This window comes from Colobus angolensis, unplaced genomic scaffold (assembly GCF_000951035.1).
Source record: "Colobus angolensis palliatus isolate OR3802 unplaced genomic scaffold, Cang.pa_1.0 Scaffold380, whole genome shotgun sequence".
Taxonomy (NCBI): Eukaryota; Metazoa; Chordata; class Mammalia; order Primates; family Cercopithecidae; genus Colobus; species Colobus angolensis.
The window spans coordinates 1,972,273-1,985,706 of NW_012117155.1; the positions used below are offsets into that span (position 1 = coordinate 1,972,273).

Genomic DNA, 13,434 nt, shown 5'->3' on the forward strand with positions numbered 1-13,434 from the left:
AACATTTATTTGGTAGCTATACCAGGCCAGGCACTCTGCCAAGTACCGTACAGACCTTATCACATTTGATCTCCACAACAGCCTCATGAACTAGGGATCGTCAGTGTCACAGCCCCATTCTACAGCTGAGAAAAGTGAGGTACAGAGAGGTTAGACAGCTTGCCTGAGGTCATACAGGTAAGTGGCAGAGCCTGCATTTGGACCCTGGTCTGTCTGATGCCACAGTCCACATGCTTAATGACGAACATTCCATGTGATACTTCATTGAAAAAGAAGGGTCCACACAAGTTTCATTTCTTTCTTTCTTCTTAACACTGAAAGCCATAGCTATAGATGGGGTGGGGAGAAGGGATCCTCAGTAGTTTTCCACTGGAGGAGGAACTAGGTCAGAGTTGGGTTTGGGAATGAACATTCTGGCAGCTACAGTGTGAAAGATGGGCTGGCGTAGGCACTGGGCCCCTGCTGCTGAGATTTTCTAGTGATGTCTCCAAAAGGAGAAGGAGAAGCAACCGGAGAGAATGAACTTCCCTAAAAGGATAAAGCAAAAGCCCTCGCATAGCAACCCTTCAGATCTAGCCCCAACCAATCAAACCACAGGCATTGCTGAGCCCCTAAATGTATGCCTGGCACAGGCCCACCTCCACAGACAGGAGCTGACAGTAAAGAGAAAATAACCGCAGCCCAAGAGATGGAGCAGCTGGCCCGGTCCCTGCCAGGGGGAAAGGGCAGACCTTGGAGGGAATGCTTCCTGTGGCCTGGAGCAGGCAAGGGTGCTTCCTGGAGGAGGCCCGTGGGCTGAGGCCTGTGGGCTGAGCCCTGAAGATGAGGAAAGGGCAGACAGGGGGACTTCAAGCAAACCCCGGGCCAGCACAAGGCAAACCTGATCCCTGCCCTGCAGTCCCGGGGCCTGGGTGGCCCAGCCCAGAGGGGCCTAGGGCTGAGAGCCTAATCCCTTACCATGAGCTCTGTAGTCTCTCCTGCCCTCCTGGATCAATTAAAAGTGGGAGTCACTTCACCGGTGTACTTGAGAGGCTACTATGTGCCACCTAGAGGCACATTTGGAATTTGGTACTCCTAGAGTTTACAGAAAACAACAGCAACTAGATAGTCAACTCTGCAAAAGCAAAGATGCTGTCTCAGACAGCCTGGCATGTAGCAGGTACCAATCAATAGACAGTGAACTCAAGAAAGAATTAAAACTGCATGGGTCATGGGTAATGCTGGAATGTACTAAACTGGAGTTGACAATGTTTGGTGCAAAAACTTCGTACTTGCTTCCAATTGCAGCTCTAACAAATTATTAAATGCTTAGTGGCTTACAACACTAATTTACTATTTCACAATTCTGGAGGTTAGAAGTTGAGCTAAAATCAACATGTTGGCAGGGCTGCATTCCGTTCTGAGGGTTCTAGGGGAGAATCCATTTCCTTGCCTTTCCCCCCTTCTAGCAGTCACCCTATTTTTTGGTTTGTGGCCCCTTACTCCATCTTCAAAGCCAGCGATATCACATCTCCATGGCCATTCTTCCATAGTCACACCTTCTGACTCTTTCTTCTGTCCTCTCTTCCACTTTTAAGGACACTTGTGATCACATTCGGTACACCTGGGTCACTCAGGAAACTCTACCTATTTTAAGGTCAGCTGATTAGCAAACTTAACTCCATCTGCAACTTCAATTCTCCATTACCATGTAAGATAACATACCTACAAGTTCAGGAATCAGGACAGACACTTTTGGGCTGCCACTATTCAGCCTACCACAAACCCCAGATTTTAAGGTCAAACTGTAGGAGCTAACCATTCTGTCTCCAAAATGTGAAAACAATAATGACCTCTTCTGAAGCACCTCTGTATACCAGGCACACCACTACATATTTTATATATATCATCTTACTTAATTGTATTTGATGTTCAATGAAGCAGGCACTGTTGAGAAACCAGAACTGGTCACTCAGTTGCTAAAATCCTCTAATGATTTTCCATATGTCCTTGGGAAAATCCACAGCCTTCCAGTGGCCCTTCAAGGCCCTGCGGGACCTACCTTTGGAGCAACATCTAGCACCATCCTCCTCGGCCTCCCCCAGGTCCTCCGTGCTTCAGCCATGGGGGCCTCCTTTTGGTTCCTTGAACTCTCGTGGCTGTACCTACTGACCCCTCTTTCTGGAACATTTATTTCCAAGATCATATAGTTAGTCCCACTTCATTGTTCCAATCTCAGCTGGTCCTCAGGGAGGCCTTCCTTAGCCATCTGCTCTGAAGTGACCAACCCGCTTCCCACCAAGCCGCTATTATCTAAAATTATCATTACTTGTTTTATATTGCCTGTCTGGTCCATGAGATCAGAAACCTAGTCTACCCTATTCACTGTTATATCCTCCAACTCCTAACATAGGGCTTAGTACATAGTAGGCTCTTAAGAAATATTTGTTAAGTGAGCAGTTCTGACTTGGATAAATGAAAAAAACTAAGTGATACAGCCAACTTCCCAGAACTAGTTAGTTGGGATTCCAACAAAGGCTGTACTCTACACCCCAGCCTCCGAAGGAACAATCCCTGACCTCTTCATCACAGGGTCTGGCTGAGAGGCACAGGGATGAAAACACTGGGTCCAGCTCCCAAGCAGTCCTCAGCTTCGTGAAGTGCAGTGAAACCAAGACAGAGGCCTCCTGAGAGGTTGCTGTGGCCCAAGCAATCAGTGTATCACTAGGTACGGTCTGCTCAGCCAACCGAGAGGGCTGAGAACAGGACAGGATGTGGTCACCACAAACCAGGAATGCACAATCAAGTTGGGAAAACCAACCCCAAACGTGAAACGGTCAGCGGCACCAGGAGGCACATGAGCCCAGGTTCACTGCTGCGACAGGAAGGCTACAGGGCCAGACACGTGAGAGACAATGGGGTCGCAGTGGCTGGATTTAATAAGTAGGGCCAGGACAGGGTGGGGGCATGTGGTGACAACAGGGGAATGCCCAAGCAAAGGTGCAGATCTTAGAATTGGCAGGACACACGTGAAAAACAGGCAGTAGAAATTGCTATTATAAAGCAAAGGAAAACAAAGCCAAGTAAGAGCCAGACTCTCGAGTCTTTAAACGTGGACTAAGGAATTTACACTTCCTCTTTAAAAGGATGGGGACTCATTGCAGGTTCCTGAACAAGAGACAAGCCTGTGTTTTAGGAAGACTTATTTTAGCCATGGAAGGCAGGATGGATCAGATGGCAGGGAGACCTACTCCTTATGAGGTGCAAAAAGGCCTCCAATCACAAAACACCTCTGCACCTCAAAGCCATCTGTCAGGGCTCTGTCCTCATGTTAAGGTCATTCAAGAGGGCTGAGCCATGCATACCCTGAGGGTGATGCAGGGAGAACTTAATACTTCCAGGCCTTAGAGCATCAAACTGCTTTCCTCTGTGCTGGTGATCATTTGAGCAGCTGGGGACATTTAGGAGGGTGTGAGAAGAGACCACGAGGAGAAAAAACTGGACACTGTGACATCTAACTGGAGCCTAAGAAATCCCTTTTCCCATGCCCCCAGACTGAATATTTACAGTTTCCTGATTTCAAAAAACACCTTTAAAAGCTAGCTGGAAAGAACTCTTTGTTTACTGGGCATGTTTTAGATGAAACATTTAAAAATATCCTTTCATGGTTTATCTCCTCTATGCTTCAGCTCCAAAGAATAGCAGTGTACATTTCTATGGGCTTTCCCTAGCATCAGTTCTATCTATGATGCCTACAGTAGAAAACTAAATTTATCCACTATTTTTTCTGAAAACATGCAAGGTAGAACTGAAACATCAGAAATAAGTCTTAAAAAAGACAGTTCCAGCCTCCCAAGGAATTGATATTTCCATATGCTAATATATCAGAGATATACACATTTTAAACATCAAAACAGTCAATCTGCTTTGATACTGATGGTACGGACCAAAGGATCACACTTTGAGTAGCAACACCCCAGGGAAATGTTAGCAATGTACATCAAAAGCTTAAAATTTTCATACCTTTTGACCCAGTAATTCCATGCTAGTGAATATATTCTAGGGACTAATAGGACATACATAAGAAGAAGATGCACAAAAAGATAGCAGTAAGAATGTTTATAATAAAAACCAGAAAAAACCTAAATAGCTAACAATGTGGAAATTTTAAATAAATCATGAGAAAGCCATTTGATGAAAAGTCAATATAGTCATTAAATATCAAATTCTTGTAGAATGTTTGGTGTTACGGGAAAATGTTCATGACATGTAAAGTAAAAAAGAAAATATCAAAATACAAAATTGGGGTATGCAGCATGTTATAGTTTAGTTTTATATGTCACCTTGGCTAGGATACAGTATCCTGTTATTTAATCAACCATTAATCTAGATGTTGCTCTAAAGGTATTTTGTAGATGTGGTTAACATCCACAATCAGTTGACTTTAAGTAAATGAGGTTATCCTACATAACATGGTTGGACCTTATCCAATCAGTCGAAAGCCTTAAGAACAAAATCAGATTTCTCAGAGAAAATGGAATTCTATCATAAAACAATAGAATTAATTAATTCCTGCCTGAGTTTCCAGCCTGTTGGGTTGCTTATGGATTCTGAACTTCCCAGCCTCCACAGTCACCTGAGCCAACTTCTTAAACTAAATCTGTGTGTGTGTGTGTGTGTATCTTCCCTACTGGTTCTGTTTCTCTGGGTAACCCTAATACACAGTATGATTTCAGAGGTAAAAACATATACATGTATAAATAACACTGAAAAAGCTTGGGTCTCATAATTGAATATACAGTATGATTCCAATTCTTTTTTCTTTTAAGAGAGACTCTCTGTCACCCAGGCTGGAGTGCAGTGGCAGGATCTCAGCTCACTGCAACCTCTGCCTCCCAGGTTCAAGCAATTCTCCTGCTTCAGCCTCCCAAGTAGCTGGGATTACAGGCACCTGCCACTGCACCAGCTAATTTTTGTATTTTTAGTAGAGATGGTGTTTCACCATGTTGGCCAGGTTGGTCTCAAACTCCTGAGCTCAAGCGATCCACCCACCTCAACCTCCCAAATTGCTGGGATTACAGGGGTGAGCCACCGTGTCTAGCTCTAATTCTATTATTACAATATTAGATATATGAACAATGAAAGAGAAGAAAACATATCCAAATGTTAACAGAAAAAAGACTATGGTTTATTTTAATGTTTGTCTTCATTATTACTTTCTTGAGACAGGGTCTCACTCTGTCACCCAGGCTAGAGTTCAGTGGTGGACTCACGGCTCACTGCAGCCTTGACCTCCAGGGCCCAAGTGATCTTCCCCCTCAGCCTCCCAAAGTGCTGGGATTACAGGCATGAGGCAACACTCCTGGCTTTTCTTTATACTTAATATATTTTTCTAAACTTTTTCCTATAAGCATGTGTTAAATTTGTAATCAGAGAAAACATAATTACAATGTAATTTGAATTCAACGAAGCAATTTCAATGCCCACTCAAAGGTATATGGTGCAATTTTAGGCAATCTGAAGAAGAGAGCACACTTCTTTACCATCTCACATCAAAAATCTGATTCCTGGCCTTTCCTCTGGACCTGTCCCAGCCCCACCTTTTTGTTGTTCTTGTTCCTTTCTGCCTTCTGACTCTTTTTCCTTGCCCAGAAGGAAAAAGCCTATTCTCACAAATGAAAAACCCGTTAGATGGGCCAGGCAGAGACTTTTATTATCTGCTTTATAAATGAGGAAACTGAGGCTAAGAGGGTTTAAGTGAGTTGCACCTAGATACCCAGCTGGTAGTTGACACAGCCCAGATTCCTTCCTTTGTAAACTGTAAAACTAGACACATGTGAGTGACTTTCACTATTGCTCCCATATTGGGAGAACCATGTCAATTACATTACAGGGTTTTCTCCTTGGCCTTCCACAGCTTTTTTCAGTGACTTCAGACAATGGGTCATTAGCCTCCAGAAAAGATGAGGATGTAAGGATGGCCAGGGTCAGATGCCAGGACCGAAAGTGCTCTGGGCTACGCCATGTGTCCAAAGCATCTGGTCAGGACCCCTAATGACTCAAGCTCCACAGCTGGAAGCAAACAGGGCCACCCGCACTACCCTAAATGGGGCCAAATTCAACGCTTTCTTTCAGTCTCAGCAGCCTCTCCAGTCTCCATCTAATTATTGGCACATGGCCCTGGCCACCTGCCATCCCATGCCCATGAAGGAGTAGCCCAACTGCAGAAGATTTAGGATACAAAAGCAACTCCTTCTGCCAGCAACTTCAAATTCTGCTTCAGTGGAGGCTCTGATTGGGTCCTAGCACCAAGAGCTTTCCCTCTTCCCTTCTGGGCCCAGTCAGACTGAGTGTACTCTTGAATCCCTTTAGGACTGGACTGTTTTGGGGTCCCTCATGCTCTACTTTGCATCCCCAGGGAACTGAACCCTGCTCTATCAGCATCCCTGCAACAAATGGACTGATCTCCCCAAATCATGAGCCTTTCATTCCCAAGCACTGGCACCCTGGAATATCCTGCTAAAATCTGCAACTCTAAGACCTGATGGTAATGCAGGCTGGGATAACTTCCAGTGTTTGCTGAAAAAATGAATAAACAGACTACACATAGGCCATACTACTGAGGTCCTGGCAAGCCTCCTATCCAAGCATTTCTCAGTGATTAAAAAAAAAAAAAAAAGCTATATTAAACGGTGAGCCAACTGGGCAGCTGCCTCTGCCTGGGGTGCGAGTTTATAAAAAATGCTGAAATATCCCTAGAATAAATTGGAAATATGGTACCAGTTAACTCAGGTTTCTACATGCTGCTTCTTCCATATCTGGTAAAGTGTAAATTGTTTCCATTTCTGTCAAAGAAGAGAATGCATTAGGTGAGAGAGGGTTAAAAATCACACTCCCCTCTGAGAGCTACTTTGGATGAACATGTTTACACTGCCAAAAGTGCAAGGTGTAACTAGAGGTGCCACCAACCCCAAAACCAGCTGGCTGACAGAACCTGATGTTGGGAGGTGCAGGTCAGCTGAAAGTTTGAAACCAAACTAACCCTAGACATTAGAGCTGTTTGGTGGGAATGAGCAATGTATCTGAGTAGCTACATTTTAACTCCTTTACTATATTTTCTAAGACGTTGCCTAGTGCAGAAAATGACATGAAATAAACACATCTAATCTCTTATTTTGAATGTAAAGAAACCAGTTTACTGGCTTTGTTAATGTAACGTGAGTTTCTCCTCATAACTAAACATTGAGCACATACCTCAAGTATGTGGCCTGCTACCTTCTGGGTCCCACAACATCACAACTTCCCACGCACACAGTTGGGGGAAATGCCCAGAGCACTGGCTGGGTACAGAGAAGACTGGGGGCTTCCCATCATCACCATGCAAAAGCCTTCAGATTCCCTGAAGGTTGTGTAGGCTTCTATCACCTGCTAGGGGACTAATCAGGGTACCTGTTGCTCCCCATCCTAGTGACCTCAAAACCAAGGACTCAGGCTGCTCCTGGCAAAACTGGAAAAGCAATAAGATTCCTTCTCCCCCTCCTCCTATTACAATAAACAGAAATGGTAGAGGGACAAGGCAGAACACAGTATGAGTTTCACAATGAAGCCTTGGGAAAAAGGGAGAGAGAAAGGAGACTGAGAAGAGGGGACAGGCCCTTCAAGCTACCCTGTGCTGGTCCCTGAGAGGAAGGGGGCAGTGAGGCATGTGCCAGCAGGGCTGATAATATGTGCTTTAGTACCAAGATTTAATGGGCAGGGCTAACCACAGGCTATAGAGAGGGAATGAGAATGACATATTCTCAGCCGTGCCAAGCACATTACAGAAAAGTTACCATCAGCATCAGAAAAATGTATTTGGATTTCTGAGGCTCAGTTGAGGCCCAGAACGGAGACCCAATCACTCTGAGTAACAAAATGAGAAAGGCATTCAGCTTTCTGACAGAAGGCCAGACCTAGGAGGAAAATAAACTCCTTCTTATGTATGTGTGCATAGTCTCTGAAACAAAGCAGAATGTACATGTCAACATCTCTTTGAAACTGTGAAGAGAACAGCTCATTGCTTCACATTTATTGAGAGCCTACTATGGGTCAGACATTATTTGTCCTATGCACTTGATGTGTATTAACTCATTATCTTACTTACATCATGGGAATATACCAGTAGTATCTCCTTTAACGAGACAGAAAAAGCTTAGGCACAATGAGGTTAAGTAATTTTCAATTTTCCAAAAGTTACACATACAGTAAGAGCAATTCTATAGAACTTCTTGTGACCAAGGGGGAAAAAGGAAATTAATTGCATAGTACCCATCAACCTTAGTTAACATTTACTATGCTAAATATCCACTTGCCCCTCCAGATCCACTCTGTACTGTGGTTGGGTTTGGCCAATGGATGACATCAGGAATAATGGATGTTTATTCCCCTGGTTCCCTCCCTGCTGGGACACATATTGGCAGTAATTGTTTTGCTCTTCTGAGGGCCACAGTTCCTGCTGAGGCCCTCTTCTGTGCCTATAGCTTTCTCCCCAGCTGCTGGTCAATATCCTGACCCCTTACCTCTTACCTAAGGGTAGTCACTGCTCCCTGCTATTGCCTTGGGGTGCTTCACCTTCATTGGTTCCCTTCAAACCCACTCTTTGTAAATGGTCCCTCCACTACTCTCTTCAATCACTCCACGGAGTGTGCAAAGCGTTCCCTCCCAGGGCCTTGACTCATACATGAGGTTATAACACTTTACATGAATTTTTAATCCCTCTATTAGCCCTATAAATGGGTGAAATTATCCACATTCTCTAGTTGGGGAACCTGAGAATTCTGACCGGTTGACTAACTGCTTAAAGGTAATTAAGTGGCAAAGTCTAGATTTGACACAAGCAGTCACACTCTCATGTCTATATTACACCTTAGCTACTGTGCAGTAAGTATTGCACTGGTACTGTAAATTGTATAAAATATCCTAACATACTAGGCTGTCTTGATTGTTTTATTTTAGTAAAAGGAAAAAACATTTTTTCAGTGTCATCAGAGACTGCACCGCGATCATGGTTTCCCAATCCTATTGTTCCCTAAATGTTACCGCTCTGTCACTAGACACAAAGGAAAGTTGGGGAATGTGACGGCATTTCAAATCCACCCCTTTCTAAAGTAGGGACCATCATTCCCACTTCACAGATAATTCTATACTTCAGTACAATGTCCTCAACTTCATAGGATTCATGACCAAGGTGAACATCAATGCCGCAGACACTGGGCTGGCACCAGCATGCTCCATTGTCTGTGTGTGCTGCAGAATGGTACTGTGCAAGAGGTTAGTAGGTGCTTTTTGAAAAATAGGATCCCATGGGTAAAAAAAGTTTTGAAAAAACTGCATATTAAATCCTACCTTTGCCTCTTCTTTGGAAATTGAAATAGTGTGTTAAACCTTAGCAGGAAAAGAAGCCCCTTTAACCTTGCTTTTTCCAAACTAATTTGAGCATAATACATTTTTTCTGTAGATATTTATTAACATAGCTTTCCTAAATGTAAAACAGATATCCACATATTTTAGCCACTTATAATTATTTGCCTGTGAGGTCGCTGCAGATTCCAAGTATGCTCTTTTGTTTTGCTTAAAAATATCTACCAGCCCAGGGAAAGGACCCAAGGCTTGTTAAGGTGGGAATCGACCATGATGGAACACCCTGGTCCCGCTACACGCCGCAGTGGCACACACTTTGAAAGAGTGCACTTTGGTGCACACTGAGAAATCACTGTCTTATTGATAAACATCTCCTCATGTTATTAAACAACAAATGAGCCCTCAAAAAGTCTCTTTAAGGGAAATACAGGTCAACATTTATTGCCAGACTCCAGCCCTAACTGCCTACGTTGCTCCTCAGGCCTCACTTTGCCCACACTGCTAGTATAGCACAGATCACATGGGAATACAGTTAAATGTTTGTGTTCAGGCATCTAGAAGTTCCTAAAGTCACCCAGATTTCAAATATTCTTCTTGCTTTCCCTATAATTAACAAAAATATGTCAGAAATTCCATTGGATGCAAAACAGTTGCAAAAATTGATTAATTCAAACTGGTATGTTATACTTACAAAACATACAAAACAGGCCCAACTCACAAAAAAGAGAGGGAGGGAAAGAAAAATTTTTAATAAGGCTGAAGAAATAATTGGAAATACTCAAGAAAAGTCCCATACACTTGCTACATTATCGATGCATAGTATTTGGTATGAATTCAAGTGCATTTTTCTAAAGACAAGGACCATCAAGGTCATATAAAAGTACTTCCCAATTCTGAGAGCAGAGAAAAGGAGAAGGATCTAGACAGTGGAGATCAGGTATGTCCATATGCACAGACTTTCTGCACACACTGACTTGCCCTCCAATCTGAAGTACTTTGAAATCTACTCAAAGTAATACATTTTTATTCTAGTGTCCAGCTGATTATAAAACAAAAGGAGAAATATAAATGGGTTTATGCATGAAAAACGTTCAACCTCACTGGTAATTATGGAAATTCAAATAAAACCAATTAAAGTTGTTCCCACTAAGCAAATTTAATAAATTATAACAATAAATGCTGAAAAGAATATAGATAAATAGGTACTCTCATAGACTACTGCTGGGAACATATGTTGGCACATCCCTTTTAAAAAGTAATTTGAATTTGGTCAGGCATTTATATCAAGTGATTTTTATTTATGTTTTAATTTTTATTTTTTAATAGAGATTGAGTCTCACTATGTTGCCCAGGCTGGTCTCAAACTCCTGGGCTCAAGTGATCCTTCTGCCATCTATCAAGAAATTTAAAAGCCTTCATAATGTTTGGCCCAGAAATTCCATTCTGGAAAATCTACCCTAAAGAAGTAACACTAAATATGGAAAAAATATTTATATAAAACTTTATCAATGTATTTTTATGATAGCAAATAACTGAAAACATACCTAAGCTCCAACACTGAGGGAAAAGGTTGGTAATCTATGGTACATCTTCCAAATGGCATCTATTATTTACATTATAGTCACTAAAGAAGATATACAAGAATTACTTACTGTAACATTATAATGGGAAATGTAACAAGAAAAAAATCAAAAAGTATACACAAGCTAAAAACAACAATAAAATACACACAAAAAAACTTGGAAATAAATATGATAAAATACAGTGTTTATCTAGGTCAGTGCTACACAGAGTGTGATCTGCAGACCAGCATCAGCCTGGGAACTGTTTGCTCCCTGTCCATGATAAGACAAGAACTTATAATAAGCATTTAGAAATATTTAGCAATTTGATATTGCTGTGACATTCAGGAGGGTGTACCACAGCACTGTCTAGTTGAACAGGGTATAGACCAGCTTGACTGCTGTCCAACTCCAGTGGAGAATTACAGGTTACACAAGCTGCGTAGCAGTCACGCACAGTAGGACATCACAGTCCACAAAGATTAGATACAAAAAAGAACTGCCCCTCTGCTGTAGGTAGTAGCACTGTGGGAAAATACTGTTATACTTCCATATGTTGAAAATTTTTTATAATGCTTTACAGCTATTACAAGAAAAAAAAAGTTTTAATGCAAGAAAAAAGAGAAAAGTAAATGTCAGTGGACTGCTATGTTTGGAAAACTTTTCTATAGAAATGTAATATATACTGAGAGGCAGGATGACATCATGGTTAGGAAGATAGATTTTGGAACCGACAATCTTGGTTTGAATCCTGGCGCCACAATTTACTAACTATGGGCTAGTTGTTCAACCTCTCTGTGCCTCAGTTTATTCATGCATAAAATGGGGATAAAAACAGAACCTATCTCATAGTTACTTACAGGGCTCAGCAGGATTAAATTCAAAAAATACAAGGCACTGGAACACAATAAGCTCTATGTAAGTGTCCACTATTATTATCACAAGTAATGGGCATGGGTGACAGGCACAGTCAGACCATATCTCCCAATGTCTTATTTGCAACATGGGTCAAGAGGAGTGGTATATGTGGTAATAACAGCAAGTAATATTAAGTGCTTTATATGAGCTCAGTTCCATGCCAAGCACATAACATGAATTAGCTCCTTAATTATTAACACTAGAGATCGGGTATTGAGTTCTTATGCCCATTTTGTAGTTGGGAAAATCAAGATTCAGAGAAATGAACTGACATGCCCAAGGTCACCAAGCTATTAGGTCTGTCTCCCTCCAGGCCACTGGGCTAGGCACAGGAGGACAGGGGTCCCTAGAGGCTAGACTGTGAATCCCTTATAAAAGTAGAAATGCCCTGTGTCTCACTTCTGCTCTTACAAGGGGTTCAGAGTCTAGCCTCTAGGGACCCCTGTCCTCCTGTGCCTACCCCAGTCAGGGCTCTTACAATAGCCAGGGTCACCAGCCTATTCAAAAGACCAGGCCAAAATAAAAATCCAGAACTTGTTTCCAGCCAGGGCCCTCACCTGGTCCCTGTCACGCAGGCCAGCAAACCGCAGCTGGTCTTCCTCCGCAGCCTGGTTGGGGTGTTGTTCTCAGGGAGTGATCTAAGTCCCAAGGAAGGCAGCTCTTGGAATGTAACAGGAGGATGGAGGGGCTTGTGAGTCATTCAGCACTCCCTCCTCACCATGGCTTTGGATGTAATTTATTATCTTCATCATTGGGTGTCTGCTCCTAGTTGGCTGGGGGTTGGTGGAGCAGTCATCCCTAAAAGGAAATCAGCCTGTTAACAAGTCCCATTTCTCCCTGCCAAATGGACTGGAAGCAGAGGGAAGGACACTGGCAGGGCCCAGCTCTTTCTGGGCCTGAAGGAATTCAAGGGGGCAGAGAGGTCCGTGCTAGGCTAGTGGAACAGTTAGCAACCACTGGCTTCAGACCTCCGCATGTGGATGCTCTTCCATGACTTCCTCCTCTAGTCAGAAATCGGCCCTCCACATCCACAGGAGTGTGAAATCTCTAAATGTTTATCCTCAAAGTTGAAGGAAAAAAAAAAAAAAAGACCTTCCCCCAGAAAATGGGGGTAGGAGACTTGGGAGTGGAGAGATGGTTAAGAACACACAGGATTTCGCCTTGAAATCCAGAACATCCTGTCTGGATCAACACGCTGAAGCTAGGAGCCTGAGAATTTGTTGCCTAAAAATGTGTGGCAAAGAGAAGTATCTCCAATAAGATTAGAGATCGGGATACCTTTTCGTTTCCACTGTCTCTTTTCAAGACCAAATTCTTAACAAGAATAAGAGTTTTACTAAAATGTGCATAGGTGTTTTTCTTCCCTGGCATTTCCTTTTTGGAGAGCAATGTGGTAAAATCCAGCAAAATCCAAACTTAGAAACGTTTTGCCTCAGCAATTCCACATCTAAGGATTTATTGTGCAGATAAACTGGTGTAGAATGTTGTTTGCAAGCATGTTTAATGCAGCATTGTTCAGAGTAGCAAAACACTAAAAAAAAATTAAGCTGGGTGCAGTGGCTTATGCTTGTAGTCC

At 42.7% G+C, this 13,434-nt stretch overlaps 1 protein-coding gene across 1 annotated transcript in view; it reads right to left on the bottom strand.

Annotated features, from left to right (window-relative positions):
• PARVA (parvin, alpha) overlaps nt 1-13,434 on the bottom strand; it is a 167,722-nt gene that overhangs the window by 128,662 nt on the left and 25,626 nt on the right. The gene's annotated exons all lie outside the window — the stretch shown is intronic.